Consider the following 16,676-nt stretch of genomic DNA (forward strand, 5'->3'; position numbering starts at 1 on the left):
GATATATATATAGTGATATCCAATATAGAGATCCTTTGCTCTCATTTGTTATTGCTGACTATAAATGTGACTAGTCTTATTAGAGATATTTGGTGTCAGAATGTACTCCCCATTTTTAAATTCTCAGCACACAAGCCAAAAAGACTGGATTCATGATGAAATGTTAACATTTTGGATATACCAGCTTAAAAATGTTGCTAGAGTGCTCTACTTCCTTATTTTTTAAATATTTCTATAGAAATGTTTAAAATTATGTACAATTTGTAGATTGCATTATTTCTTTTTGTATAGCTTACAAGTTTAACTCACCCTTGACCTTGTGATTAGTTCTTATATCATGATCTCATCTACTATGGTTACTATTTCTTTAAGGATTTTCTATCTGATTTTTTGTAAGAGACTATTCATTTGTAACAAGTCTTCCAGATAGTATTTGTTGGTCTAAAACACTCTTTAGGGTGATTGATGAAGTATGCTATATGAATGGACAGTATTGTGCTAAAATAAAATGTGTTATTCTGTTGCTATCAGACAGGAAGATTTGAGTACTTATAGATAAGAATGTATCTGAGCCATAGCTAGTCAATTTTTTCTACCTTATAAATCTCTAATGACTTTTAAAAAGTGAATGTTTCATTATGTTAAATACCAGTAAAGCCCTAAATCCTGGATACTAGCATATACTTAGGTAGTGGTTAATATCTTGTAATTGCTGGAACATATAGCAGATTAAAAAGTGTTCAAATTTTGAGTTCCTATCTTAAGATCATATTAATGTGTCAGGTTCTTTAAAAAATGGTACCCTTTTAGTTGATGCTGTAATTACTAGGGATGATATTTATTTAAAGTAATGAGCATACTATGAACAGGGCAGGTCTTACCTAATAATATTGGTTAGGGTACTATAACTGCAATATATTTGCTCTCCAAATGAGAATGAAAATTAGAAACGAGAACCTGGGTTTTAGGAAAATCAAAACTTGATTATAAGAATTCCAATCTGGGAACATAATGATTGAAAGGGCGACAAGGAGATGGGTATTTATGGATAGCAGAGAAGTAATAATTAGAAAACAATCAGGTTTTGACTCAGGCTAGAAGAGTAATGTATCCTGGAATATATCACAACCAGATGCAAGAATGAATAAATGTAAGCCAAATATTCTGATACTGTCCTCCAATTATTCTGATAATATCCCTTCTTAGAACTAGGAGGAAGAGAAAATTGCTGATTTAATAAATTTTAAAAGGTATAAACAACTTTTCAGTATCAATATTGAAAACTACAGTGTCCAAGAGAGATAGAGAGAGATAGATAGAGAGAGAGAGAGAGAGAGAGAGAGAGAGAAAAGCACCTGATGTATACTGGTGGAGGGATGTGTGTTGGAATACTGTATGACTGAAATCCAATAGTGAACAGCTTTACAAAAAAACCATTCATTTCAAAAAATTTAAAGAATAAAAAATAAAATACAATGGACTTTAAAAAAGAAAAGGAAAAACAAACTTATAGGTTACAGGAATATGGCATATGGATCTTTAAAGTCATAAAAGAATTATTAACTTCAACTTTTAGCATTCTAGAACTGTGGAAAATTAAAACCCACCCTGTGTTGTTTGTTTGTTTGTTTGTTTGTTTGTTTTGGCTTCAGCTAGCAATGCTCAAGGTTATTTCTGGCTCTGCACTCAGATATTGCTCTGATGGTTCTCAAGGGACCACCTGGGGTTCTGGGGGTTGAACCCGGGTCAGCTGCATTAGGCCAAGTACCCTACCCACTGTACTGTCTCTCTGACCCCAGAGCCCACCTTATTTCATGGGCTTAGAGAGATTACCATTCTTTGTAGTGGCTATAGAATGAGAAAAGAGGCCAACAAATGAACATTAGTTGAGGGATCTGGTACCACTTTTTGGCTGAGAATCAAAGAAGGGAGTTATCAGATGAATCATGTTAAAAAATTTAGGATGAGGTTTTATTTTAGAAAATAGCACCTGAAAGCTATATCTACCTTTGGACATAGCCATTCCCACGAACACATCTAGAATGAAACAAAAAATGGGAAATGAGGAGCTTTCACTGTACTATTTTATTTCCACCACATACTCTATATAACATTACTAGTTCCTGGCTTCACATTTGGGGATTGGAAATCTTAGCTGGGGGACCACTAATACCTTTTTTCATCTCAAAGCAGAGCCAGTGAAAAAGGAAATAAAATGCAAGCCTAGGAATCTTTCTCCGGTCAGCTCCACCAATCTGCCTGGTCATTCAAGAGTTTCGGAAAATGGTGGAGGCTGAGAAGCTGCCCTGCATGTCTGTATGCTGGTCCGTGGTGCAGTCGTGGGATAATCCCCACCTGTGTCTCTGTGTCTCTTTCCATTTCTGACAGCAGATCCCCAAGGGAAGCGATGAGTGGAGAAAAGGGAAAACACAGCCATTAAGTCCATGAATTCTAGCAGCCATCACTCCTGTATTCTATCTCATTCTATTTTAACACTAAAGTAATCCAGTCCACACACCCTGTTCTCTCTCCTTACTCTCCACTTCTCTTTTGTTAAATGTTCATGCAAAAAAAACAATGCAAAGCTATGAAAAGGGCCGGTCAGTGGTTTTGGTGAAGACTATGGAGCAGTGCTTCTAAATAAAATATTTCCTTAGAGGGGAATAGAAGTGTCATCTGCTTAGACTAGGAATTGTCCAGAAAAGGAAAGCCTATAGCACCTCTATCAAATCAAAGTATGTGGAAGCCTGATAGATTCTGAAAATTGGTCCAGCCTGTTGCATGCGCCTTCTAATTTGTCCCACACCTTTTCTTTTTTTTTAAATTTTTATTAATGAAACACCATGAGTTAAATTTGTAGACTTACAAATTTTTGTGCTCGGGTTTCAGTTATACAGTGATCAAATACCCATCCCTCCACCAGTGCCCATTTTCCACCACCAGGGGTCCCAGTATCACTCCCACACTTCATTCCCCCCATCCCACCCTGCCTCTGTGGCAGGGGATTCCCTTTTGTTCTCTCTCTCCTTTTGGATATTGTGGTTTGCAAAAGAGGCATTGAGTGGCAATCATATTTGGTCTATAGTCTACTTTCAGCATGCTTCTCCCATCCTGGGAGGATCCTCCCAACGCCCTTTATTTGGTGCTCCCTTCTCTATCTGAGCTCCCTTTTCCCTTAGCATGTCCCACACCTTTTCTTTGTACAACTTTTATCAATAAAGCACGAAGCATCAGTTTGACAGGGGCCATTAATATTTTGCAAAGAAAAGGCGAGACAGAGAAATGATCCTGAGGATTCCCAAGGGAATGAAGAAGTCCTGTAGGAAAAAAAAAATGACCAGCCCTCACTGTGGACTGTAAGGAAATATAGTTCATCTAAACCAGAACAGAGAAGAATCAGAAAGGACTATCATCCTCAAAGAAAATGCCAAGAAACAGCTAATGGAGGGAATAATGAAATTTAGAAATGCAACCGCCACATTAAGTTCCCAGACCCAGCAGATAAAAACATATTTACAGGGAAATCTCATCTCTAATGTGGAAGACAGACAGGGTAAGCGTTTCTTAAATGCTAAACAAAGGTGGAAACGTTTAAAATGATGTCATATAAGATAATAGATGTGCAGGGCAGAAAGCAGGAAACTACAAAAAAAAAAGACACATGACTTTGATGTGCTCTTGGGGGTAGAACAGTAAGTAGCTGAGCTTGAAAGAAAACAATGAAAACCTTGGCAGTTTTGCCATTTTCTTTGACATGCTAAAATCAGGCCAACTTTACACTTCTCCATAGAAGCCAAATGGAATATCACCTACAGAGTTTTGAGAGGAAAAGGCTGTGACCCCACTTTATTATATAGAGTCAGGTCATGAAATTTTTATGAATGAAGGCAGTAGAAATGACATGCTGAAATATTCAGGAGCTCAGAAAATGTCACTCACCAAACTTTCCAGAAAGATCTACTTGGAAGTTTGTACCTTTTAACTGAAGTTAATAATAGAAATTAAGAATTATATCTAAAATGTCATTAATATTATAGCACTGTAGCATTGTCCTCCCGTTGTTCATCAATTTGCTTGAGTGGGTACCAGTAATGTCTCCATTGTGAGACTTGTTACTGTTTTTGGCATCTTGAATACGCCACGGGGAGCTTGCCAGGCTCTGCCATGTGGGCGGGATACTCTCGGTAGCTTGCAGGGCTCTCCAAGAGGGACAGAAGAATCGAATCTGAGTCAGCCACATGCTAGGCCCTACTCACTGTGCTATTGCACCAGCCCATTAATATTATACAAAATTAAATTATGATATTGATGAATATAATATAAACACCAGGAATAATTGAGGTTTTGGGGTGTTTCACTCAGCAGTGCTCAGGACCTATTTCTGGCTCTGTGCTCAGAGTTCACTCCTGGCATTGCTCTGGAAACTGTATGTGATGCTGATCAAAACTGGTTCTGCTGCAAGCGTTCTGCCCACTGTACTATATCTCTGGCCCCCAGAAATATTTAAGGCTATAGGAAGAGGATGCTTCATAAGGTTGAGAAAAAAAAATTTTTTTGGTTCCATTCTGCATAGAGCTCTTCTCTATTTGGGGGGTGGGGGGCAGCAAAGGGTTGCCACCCCCAGCTGTTCTGAAACTTAATCCAGCTCTGCACTCAGGGATCACTCCCAGTGAGGCTTGGAGAGCCTATGGAGTACTGAGGATTGAACCCCGCTCGGCCTAGTGAGCTCTGGATTGTCTTCTCAGTTTCACTCTAGTTTCCCTAAGATCCTCTGAAGTGTTTTGCACTGCCTGCTCTGCCTCTCAAGCCCACACTTAGAGGCATTCTTCCTGCGTGGTGCCACTGGTGTGCTTTATGTGCTTCTGTGCCCGTCCTTGGCAGCATTAGCAGTGCGTGCCGCTGCATCTTAGAAGTCATTCTGCAACAAGCCCAGACAACTTTCTTTTATGATTAGCTGCATTGCTAAGAAAGCTCCAGACCCGTTTTTTAAATGTCTAAGATAAGTATCAATAAGAGAGTACCACTGGGATTGAAGAGTAGTCCTAAGTAGCAGCTCTCAGTGGTCACTTTTGCTTTCTTTTTTTCTCTTGGCCACACCCAACAGTGGTCAGGGCTGATTCCTGGCTCTGCATTCAGGGATCACTCTGGGCGGATGCGGATCCAACCCAGGCTGCCATATGCAAGGCAAATGCCCCACCCACTGTACTGTCTCTCCAGCCCCATCAGTGATCATTTTTTCAACAAGGGCCAGGTAGTAAACTCTTCAGACTTTAAAATACTCCTGCTTGGTTCCAAAACTACAATCCATAAAAGAATCTTGGAATATCTGTAAATGAATCACAGGACTGGTTTAACAAAACATTCATTTCGAAAAACTGGTCTTCCCACTTAACTACCAAGAGGATGGATTTACAAAGAAAGTCTGCATTCTGAAAGGCATCCTTCTTCCCTGATGAGCTGACTCAGGCTTGCTCCTCACCCCGACTTTTGAAAACTGTGTCATGTTTTATGAGGGAATATAATGTTTTATAGTGGGGATGCCCAGATAACCTTGGTCTCAGAGTATAAGGAGAGAAGGAAAGAGTGTGTGTGAGTGTGTGTGTGTGTGTGTGTGTGTGTGTGTGTGTGTGTGTGTCTGCAGGGGGAAGGTGAGGGGTGTAGAAGAAACAGATGAAAAGAAACAGAGGTAGGTCAGGAGAGTCAGATGCAAAGCTGGTATTAAGGAGTGATAGAGCCAAATATTCAAACCACAGAGCCTACTACAATGAAATCAAGAAACCCCAAACTTTAACAACTGTACCCAGAAAGGTGCTTGTCAAGAGGGCAGGCAGGAGGCAGGGACTATGGGAGGGAGGCTAGGAACATGGGTGGAATGTGGGAAACTGTATCGATCGTGTACGCCTAAAACTCAACTATGAAGAACTTTGTAAATCACGGTGCTTTAATTTAAAAAAAGAAGTGTCTATTGAGAAAAAAACTAATTATGCCAATTTATTTTCATGAAAGTTTTATTCATGTTTCAAGGTTTATCCCTCATCTCCTGACAAATTACCTTGAGCGCTGTAAGCACCTCCCCAATTCCGTGTTTTGTTGCTCATTTGAGTATAAAGAATTAGGGGAAAGGCAGAAACTTGAAGATCAGTAGCAATACAACATCGTATGAAAAACACATAGGATCAGTCTAACCTTTTCTGTTACAGTAAAAGAGAAACTGTCATGTTTGCGGGGGGGCACACCCAATGATGCTTAAGTCTCTTCTACCATGTTCTGTGCTCAGGAATCTCTCTTAGCAATTCTCAGAGGACCGTATGAGGTGCCAAGGATCATAGCTGGGTGGACTTCATACAAGACACGTACTTGAAAACTCGTATACAGTCATCCCAGCCCTTTACTTCAGTTTTAAACATCTATGCGTAAGCTGGTGACCAAACATAAGCCACTAGCCATTCTGAGCCGTGGGTCTCTATCTCTCTGAGAGGGTTTGCAGAGTTATTAGACTGTCACACAACTGCCCCCACTTTATGAATAGAGTGGAAAACAGAAAGTTGTAGAGGCTTGTGTGATTGACATCAGTCTCATAAACTCACAGATATTTCCTCCACTTTAACTTTAGTTTTCATTGTGAAAGAAAAGAGCAGTTAAGATTTAGCAAAATATTAGGACTATATATATATAATATTAGGACTATATATATTAGGACTATAATATTAGCCTAATATATATAGTCCTATAATATTAGGACTATATATATATATATATATGACTATATATATATAGTCTTAAAGACAAGGCAAAAATGTGGTTTCCTACTTTTTTTTCCAGCAGGGTAGATCCTCACTTATAACATCCAAGTAATTCTTCGATTTTCTCACATCTGACTGGGTCTCCCTTTGCCTGAGGGATTGGACCACTTGCAGAACCATCCATTTGCTCTGTTACATGACACACTCTTCAGTGTCCACATGGGGCAGTGGTTCACTCTGCCACAGAGGCACACTGATGGAGCGACCAGTCTCCCATATCTTCTGCACAGGTTTGTCCTTGCCCGTGGCTGCCATCCGAAAAATCTCATGGTTACTTAGTCTCACAGGAAGTGTGACATTGGACTCACTGTGATATATTTTGAGATTGTCCAGGCTCAAAGGACTGCTTGAGGTCTGTGCCTTTAGATGCCCTCTCCCATTGGTCAAAGCATTAAATATTCACGGAACTCAAATTTAGATGCACAAAAGTCTTTGGCTTGGCAGCCAAGTGTTTCCACAACCCTCCACTCTGGATTTTCTATGGTGACGTAGAGTCCCCAGTTTCACAAACAGAAAATCATAGACATCACTCAAGTTATGTTTACTGTTGTGAAGAAAGGTTCGTATTGTGTGTAGCAATTTTCTGATTCTTTGCTTCTGGAGCCATATTTTACAAATATAGAAAATATACATTGAATTTTTACCATGAAAACAACAAAGTACTTGCTATAGAAAATGGTAAAACACAGAACACAGAAAACGGGAAAAGGGAAAATCACCGCAAATCCTTCACCAGGGAGGAATATTGTCTTTTTTCTCTATCCACCTCACTGTAGGAATCCAAATTTTTTGACTTCCATTACCATCACTTGCTAGAAATCAGACTTAATTTTCTTTGCAGAGCTGAGTTGTGTTATGAATACATCAGTTATTCTACTATATACTGTTAAATTTAAATGCAAGCTACCAATCAGTAACCCGTGACTATTTTGATTGTGTCTTAATTTTGATTTGACACCTAAGAAAGACTAATCAGAAGTTACACTAACATATTGTCAGTGGATATTTCTGGATGATAGATTTATGAGAATAATTTGTCACATAGCAAGGAAAAAAACCCAAATCCTGAGGATCAGAAGCAGAGCACATGCCTAGAATGTGTGATACCCAGACTCCCCTGACACCTGTTTCCTACTCCCAGTGCTGTATGGTACCACAAGCATCTCTGGGGTTACCCTGTTGGCCCCCAGAATCACCAGATGCCATCAGGGCTTTGTGGCCAGATTCACATCACCAGCACTGGATTGACTGCATTGTCAGAACTGGATCGTAGTCCCAAACACTATTGGGGACCCATCTCCCCCCAAAATAGAGAGAGATAAAAGAAAAAGTGAAATGAACGCACTCAACCTTATATAAAAATAAAATAAAAAGTAATACTTAGACCTAACAGGAACTTGCTTTCTTCTATTTTACTTTCAACATTTAAATATCAAATGCATCCACATTATCTTTCCCCTTTGGATTTGGTTTCTAAAAGGTGGATGACTGTTTTCTTGGTAAAATCAGCAGTTATTTAGACTTTCCCTTTTCTGCCTTCTTCCTTGAGGAAATAAATTGGTGAGTGAGGATGGGTGCTAGAGTCGACAGTTCTCTTCAGTGTGCTTTGGGCACCTACTTGTACTATTGAGAGGAGATGTCTTCATCCTGTCTTGGGGGCAATTTCCAGGCATCCTGCATAGAAGTGGCAATGCTGAGTATTTTCTTGACCCTGAGACTCAGGGTCTACCAAGACACTAGTGTGTCTTGCTGGGACCTGTGAGATCTTTCAGATTTCTGACACTGTGCAGTGACCATTGGGGTGTGTGTGTGAGCGCGCGCCCGTGTGTGTGTGTGTGTGTGTGTGTGTGTGTGTGTGTGTGTGTGTGCGCGCGGGTGTGTGTGTGTTGAGGGGGGTGGGAGGGGCTTCTGTGTCTGTTCCATTCATGCATCTTTGCAAACTATGTTTCTAATGCTGAAGCTTTACAGTCCTCCATCTTGGTGGCATGCAGGCACTTTGTGTATGTCTTGCCAAACTACCAACTATAAAGCGGTTATGGTGTTCTTAAGTGTCACCATACATTTTGTTTATGTTGCGTGTTTCTTCTTCAGCTTTTGTAGATTTCAAAGGTTTGCTCCACTGAAAAATGTTGGTTTCTAGATAAAATGATATAGTCTAGCTGATTTTCCACAATTTAAATTCAGCATGAAATCATGGTGTGTGTGCACGTGTTTGTGGCGATGGGAGTGTCTGGTGGCCATCAAGTGTGCTTTATAAGAGTTTACACTTCCAAGCTATAAACAGATGTGGGAAAACTGATCTGGGTACAGGTTTAAAATAATTTAAGGATTTTAGTGGAAATGGATCTCATGGTCCATAAAACTCCTGAGGGGAGAAAATAGTTTGTGGTAGACAATACATCTTTCTCTTTTTCTCCTGCTTATTTTCTTCCTTGTCTACAGGTTTCTTTGTTGATCCCAGGGGCAGGAAATAAGAGAAACTTCTTAGCATAAAGTGTTAGGAGTTTAGAAGAAACGATAATAATATTTTTTGACAATTAACTTTCAGATTCTCTTAAGTTTTATGAAAACATAACTATGTGCATCATACAGAAATATAAAGTTGTAAATACAATATTAAAATTCTGAAACAAATACTTTAGCAAAGAAAAATGTGATGGAGCCTGGAATATTTAAACTTCAAGTTGAAATTCTTCAAGTTACCATTTCTTCAAGTTACCATTTCCCTGCTTTGTCTCATTTGGCTTATATTATATATTTCCCAAATACTTTAGCAAAGGAAAATGTGATGGAGCCTGGAATATTCAAACTTCAAGTTGAAATTCTTCAAGTTACCATTTCTTCAAGTTACCATTTCCCTGCTTTGTCTCATTTGGCTTATATTATATATTATATAAAGGTGATTATTAAAATCATATAGAGGTGATTAAATATTTCATATCAATGAAGACAAGCACTTTTTCTGTAGATGATCAATAAGATGCTTCGAAATTTCAGGTTGATGGTATGTTTCAGAGATATGCTTGTTTGTATATTTTTATATACTGCTAAGTTGATTATCCAAGCACAGCCTCTAGTTTTAGTTAAAAGCAGAAGACCCCAAATTGTCAAAAAAACAGATGATGGATAAAGAAACTATGGTATGTAGTGGAATATTTAACAGCTATGAGAAAAAGATGAAATCATGCAATTTGCTGCACATAGAAGGAGCTAGAGAGTATCGCGCTGAGTAAACTTAGAAGGAGAGGGATGGACACAGAATGATCCCTCTTATACATCAGATATAAAGAACCATACATGGGGAATACTAAAATCCCGAAGGCAACAGAAACCGAGAAGTTCTCTTCAGTAGGAAGTTTCTGCGAGGCAACTTGGGGAAAAGGGTGGCTATGATGAAGAACAGACAGGGGTGGAGTGAAACAAACTCTGATGGAGGCTGCAGTGCTAGAACATTCTATTCGTGAAGACCTACTTTAACAGATTTGTAAACCATAGTGCCTAAACTCATTAAAAAAATAAGAACACAAGACATTTAATTTTCTGCCATCACATTATGGCTATCATTTTAAAGGATTTATTTCTAGTTGATAATTCTATAGGACTGCTCTTTCAAAATATTAAGACTACATCTGAGGAATCATAAACTAAAGCTACAGTATATTCTGCTGTAGTCTATTTCAAAGATAGCCTGACTCTGTAAAAATATGCTGTAAGATTTTATAACACAGTGGCTGACCTGTTCGGTTAACACGGTTTTATATCCTGAAATATAATTTATGTAAATTTTTTGGAAAGTGTTTTCACCTCTAGACAAGGTTTCCCCTTCATATTGCTCTTATAGCCTGCGAGGCACATGGTATCTTGTGTCAACCTACTTCTTTAGCCTCATTTCATGCCCTGTATACTTTGGAATGGCCAAAACACATCTTTTGAGCTGTCAATTGGCATTTGAATACTTGGATAAAAATAAGGGCATACGAAAAGTCTCTCCTAACTTTAAATAGGCATTGATTAGTGGTGAAAGAAATAGACCCATCTATTCTGTCTTTGTATATTGCACACACACACAAACACAACACAAATAAGCCTCAGATTGATTATTCATAGGGGTTTTGAAAGTAGGTTTCTGTCTCCTTTGCTTTGTGTCTTTAATATATATATATTAATATAATATATATATTAAACCAATATATATATATATATATTGGTTTTGAGTTCCACACTCAGCAGTGCTCAGGGCTCATTCCTAGTGGGGCTTAGGGGACCAATGAGATCCTAGAGACCCATCCAAGTTGGCTGAGTGCAAAGCAAGTGCCTTACCCACTGTCCCGTCTCTTCAGTCCCTTTGTACATGTGTATATGTGTGTGTATGTATGTATGTATGTATGTGTGTGTGTTTTCTATATTTTTGTTAGCTTTCTTAGAGAAAAACCTAAAAGCCAAAAAAGGATGCATAAAAGTATCATGTTAGGATAATATTATTGATCCATGCCTGATTAGTATTTTTTTCTTCTGTTCATTTTTCTTCATGCAGCGTTGTTGCACAGTTGGAAGGCCAGGTGGTATGCCATTTGTCACAGAGAGAGCGTTTGTCCTGCCCACTCCTTGTATTGAGGGCAGATGAGCTGTGTGCTATTAAGGTCATCATTCCGGATTCTTGTATCACTTAATGAGAAATCCTGTAGAGTGCATAGATTGCCAAGCTGGCAATAGAAATATGTTTTATTTTTGCTCTTTGTGTATTATTATATTCTAATAAGACAAAGCTTATTCAAAGCCATAATTTTGTTAAGAATGCCAAAGTTCTTTATTTAAAGCGGAGTGAGTAAAGCAGAGTGGGTTGTAATGACAGAGGCAGAGAATTTGGGATCATTATGGATGTCAGTTCAAAACCAGCATCTGCCACTTGATGCATACTCATATTTATAGAAAATTGCTTAATATCTCAATATTTTTTAGTTTTCTTTACTTTTTTTAAAAATTTTTACTAGTGAGGCATCATGAGGTACAGTTGTAGACTTACAAATTTTTGTGCTTGGGTTTCAATTATACAGTGATCAAATACCCATCCCTCCACCAGTGCCCATTTCCCACCACCATGGATCACAGTATCCCTCTCACCCCCCATCCCCCACATCCCACCTTGCCTCTGTCACAGCAGTAGGGCATTTGCCTTGCACGCGGCCAAACTTGGCCGACCTGAGTTCGATTTTTCTGCCCCTCTTGGAGAGCCTGGCAAGCTACCGAGAGTATCTCACCTGCATGGCAAATTCTGGCAAGCTACCCGTGATGTATTCGATATGCCAATCACAGTAACAAGTCTCACAACGGAGACGTTACTGGGCCCGCTTGAGCAAATTGATGAACAACGAGAGAACAGTGCTACAGTGCTACTTTTTAGGTGATCCTACTATCATTTCTCTTACAGGCTAACTATAGTAATTAATTGAGCAGTCAGGAGACTAGTAGTTATGCCTGCTTAACCTTGTGTTTGTGTGTGTATGTACATACAGATCAGAGTCTGAAACCTATCTTCCCCTAGCTCTACTCAAAAGCTATGTGACATTGTCATAATTTACCCAGCTGCTATAATCTTCAGTTTCCTCAGCTGTAAAGAAGGGATTAAATAATACATAGACATCATTAGTGAAAGATAGAGAATGATCTGTGGATGAAAAATGTCTAGTGCATACAGACACAGACTTTAATATGTGGAGATCACTCTTCCATGCATATAAAGAATCAGGCTCACAGTAGACAATCAATATATCATAGCTATTACTATTGCCGTCTTTCATTTTAGCTCTATATTGATACTGCTTCAGACCCAAAACCAAGCCTACGATTTATTTTAATCTCCTTTGGTTTTAGAATGCTGCATAACCCAGAGATAATGCATAGAGAACCATGAGGGGAAGGAGTCTTACAAAACCCCAGTGTTCAGATCAGAGGCAAATTTTTGAATAATGCTCAAATTTTATATTAGCTGAAGCTGACTAGGGAGAAGGAAGAACTGTGACTTTTTCTGTTGTACTATTCCTAGAACCTAGCATAGTACCTGTCAAATAATGAGTATTCCATAGTGGTTTTTTTTTTCCTAAGAGCATCCTAAATCGTTTGCAGAGAATGACATGATTATACTTTTAAAAGGGTATGCAGAGAAGGAAGGTGGGAGAGGAAAAATAGATTGGGGATATTGTAGTTGTTTATAGTAATGGTTGGAGCGATAGCAAGGGTTGGAGCGATAGCACAGCGGTAGGGCGTTTGCCTTGCACGCAGCCAACGTGGCTGACCCAAGTTCGATTCCTCCACCCCTCTCGGAGAGCCTGGCAAGCTACCAAGAGTATCTCGCCCGCACGGCAGAGCCTGGCAAGCTCCCCGTGATGTATTCGATATGCCAGACACAGTAACAACAAAGTTTCCAATGGAGACGTTACTGGGCCCGCTCGAGCAAATCGATGATCAACGGGAGGGCCTTTACCTTGCCTTTACCTTACCTTATAGTAATGGGGATGGTAACTTAGAGCAGGAGAGTGGGGGATTGATCAACAAAAATATATCAATTGATAAACTGACAAATAGAAATCTGAGATTTTGTTATGAATTAAAATCTGAGATTTTTTCCCCTTAGAGAGCCAAAATACACAATACACATTGATGAATTTCATATGAGGTAGGAGCTGAGAATGAAGAACATTCTGCCCTAAGTCAGTGAATGCATAAGTATAATTCCTGGATGGCAGAGGCAGTTGGCAAGCGCCTCTTTAATTAGCTCCAAATTAAGCCACTTAGTCTGTGTTTTCTGACACTGTAGCCGCTTGCTTCTTGTGGCTAGTTAAGCTTTTGCTACAATTAAATGAAATTTAAAAATTCAGTTCTGTAATTACCTTCCTCACCTTTCAAGCACTCAAAGGCTACGTGTTGGTGGTAGCCACATTCTCCTAAAACAGCTCTACAATTCCTTCATTCTATGGCTATCACACCAGGGGGTCTAGAAAACTGTAGCCACATAGAATCTATCTTTCTTCTTTCCCACCAGAGTTTAATTGTGAAGGCGGGCATTGAACTTTACCTTGTAGACAAAAGACAGAAGTCCTTTAATTTCCAAGGTGGTAGTATTGCGGTATCTGTTATGTGTTGTGATTTCTTAGTAGATTATGTTGTTTCTAATGAGGGATTAAAGCTCAGACCCTGAAGAATAACTGTCTGGGTTTGATCCCAACCCTATTGCTCACTTTATGAATAACCTTAGGTAGATTGGGTCTTTTCTTTGAAACTCAATTCCCCCATTTGTAGAATTATTTAAGTGATAGATTGATTATTATGTAGGTCTATTATTATGTGGATAATACTTCCAGTGGTGCAGTAAAGTGATTAAATGAGGGAATATTTCTAAATTTATTAATTTCTCTGGTATAAATAGGTATAATGAACTTCAACAAAGATTTTTTTCCTCATTTTGACATTAAAGTAATTGTGATAGCCAAGACTGGTAAATAAGCCTTCATGGAGCAAACCTCTCACTGAATCAGCTCTCTAAGGAGCTGGTGGACGTTGCACTCAGCTGAGCCTCTCATGGGGAGTTTTCAGTTTTGATCTCCTAACCCAGGATATTTACTTGGGAGACGTTATACTTAATATACACTAAAAACACTGTCCTCCTGTTGTTCATCAATTTGCTCTAGCGGGCCCAGTAACGTCTCCATTGTGAGACTTGTTACTGTGTTTGGCATATCGAATACGTCACGGGTAGCTTGCCAGGCTTTGCCATGCAGGCGAGATACTCTCGGTAGCTTGCCGGGCTCTCCGAGAGGGGCAGAAGAATCGAACCTGGCTAGGCCAGGCTGGATGTGTGCAAGGCCCTATCACTGTGCTATCGCTCCAGCCCCAATATATACTAAGAAGAATAAAAAATATTTCCAGTCAAACAAAAGATTGGAGTTCAAGTCTTGATTCTGCTGCTGACAATGTAGTATTAAGTAGATCCATGGTGTCTCTGGAACAGATGCATCTATTTAGAATAATGTTCAGTAGACTTGTTCATGCCAGTGGAAATTTTCTAGGTACATTGATATGGTAGCCATAAGCACTAGAAATATGCCTAGTATTCCTGAATTTTATATTCTGTATAGCCTGACTCAGAATCTTTTAAGAATTAAAACAGACATGTTCAGGATCAGAGAGAGAGAGTACAGTGGATGAAGTAATGATCTTGGACATGGCCAATCTAGGATCAATCCCCAGCACCACATATGGTTCCCCCTTGCCTCTCAAAGAGGGATCACTAAGCATAGAGGCACGAATAATGCCCCCCAAGCCAACAAAATAATTAATGACAACAACAACAATAGCAACAAAAAGACATACTCTATGAACAAGTGTCCTCAATTTCCTGGGAAGTCTTTTCCTGTTCGCCAAAGATTCTTACTTCCATCATCTTCAGCCTCCTGGGCTGCTTAGTACTCATTGAAGAGATATCCACAGTCCAGTCTAAGGACCAAAGTGAAAGAATTAATTTGCAGAAATGATTCAGTGTCTGAAAGTATGGACAAAAATCATGAGAAGGCATGAGAGTGCCAGCATACTTTTGGCTTTCTTAGTGGATCAAGTACAGTTTGATTTTTGTCTTTTTACATTAAAAAATATTTTAGACTATAATTTACAATACTGTTAATGATAGTGTTTCATGGATACGACTTTCCATCACCAACCAACCACTGGAATGTCTCTCATCCCCAGCTCATGCTACTCCACAGTTTGATTTTCCTATTATCCTGAAACAAAATTATGAAAGTAGGGATTTAGGAGAAACTTCATTGTACATGCCACAACTTTAAATGTAAGTGGAACGAACTTTAAGATGTATATAAATTATTCTACATGTTTGATAGCTTTCAAATCTCTAAGGTTTCACAAGATGTTAGTGTGAAGTAAAAAAAAATCAATTTAAACAATCAGAAACAGCAAATAGATTGTCAAGTTTGGAATAAAACATGCTTGTTACTCTTATTTTATTATTTTTTTTCTAACACACTTATATAACTGAATGATAGAAACTGGCTCTTTACCAGAAATGGATTCTGTGATCAGAGCTAAATCTTGAGGCATCTCTGTTAAGCAGTTCATAATCTTTGCTTGTAACCTGAAACCTCTTTGAGTATATAGTACAGTAGCCTCTTATTTCAGTAAAGGTAAGATAAAGGACCTCCCATTGTTCGTCGATTTGCTCGAGCGGGCCCAGTAACGTCTCCATTGGAGACTTTGTTGTTACTGTGTCTGGCATATCGAATACGTCACAGGGAGCTTGCCAGGCTCTGCCGTGTGGTCGAGATACTCTCGGTAGCTTGCCGGGCTCTCCGAGAGGGGCGGAGGAATCAAACTCAGGTCAGCCATGTTGGCTGGGTGCAAGGCAAATGCCCTACCGCTGTGCTATTGCTCCATCCCCGAGTAAAAATCATATTGAATGACCACTCAGAACATACCATTATTTTTCTTCAAATAGAGGCTCCTGGGCTTCAACAGTGACCACATTGTCATTGACAAACGTGTTTTAAAAACTCTATGATTTATGGGTATCGTTTTTATCCCCATATGTGTTATAGCACAGACTGTTTGAATTGTGGTTGAAAACACTGTGAAACTTGACATCTCGTTGAACTTTGTTCCGTTTTATAGTTTTCCCCATCCACTTTATGAAATTGAAGGCATCCACCAGTCATTTCTGCAGGCTATTCGTCATTGACTATTTAGTATTTAATTTTTCCCCTAATGGGTAAAAATTTTATGTCTTTTTTAGGGCTTGATTTAAGGACTAATTTTGCTTAATGAATGGAAGCAGCTTGACTGTAAAACTTTCCACCCATGTACACCCAC

At 39.1% G+C, this 16,676-nt stretch overlaps 1 protein-coding gene across 4 annotated transcripts in view; it reads left to right on the forward strand.

The window, feature by feature from the left end:
- INPP4B (inositol polyphosphate-4-phosphatase type II B) overlaps nucleotides 1–16,676 on the forward strand; it is a 357,538-nt gene that overhangs the window by 167,722 nt on the left and 173,140 nt on the right. The window lies entirely within an intron of this gene.

The sequence above is a fragment of the Sorex fumeus genome, unplaced genomic scaffold, assembly GCF_029834395.1.
Source record: "Sorex fumeus unplaced genomic scaffold, SorFum_2.1 ptg000039l, whole genome shotgun sequence".
NCBI classification, from domain to species: Eukaryota; Metazoa; Chordata; class Mammalia; order Eulipotyphla; family Soricidae; genus Sorex; species Sorex fumeus.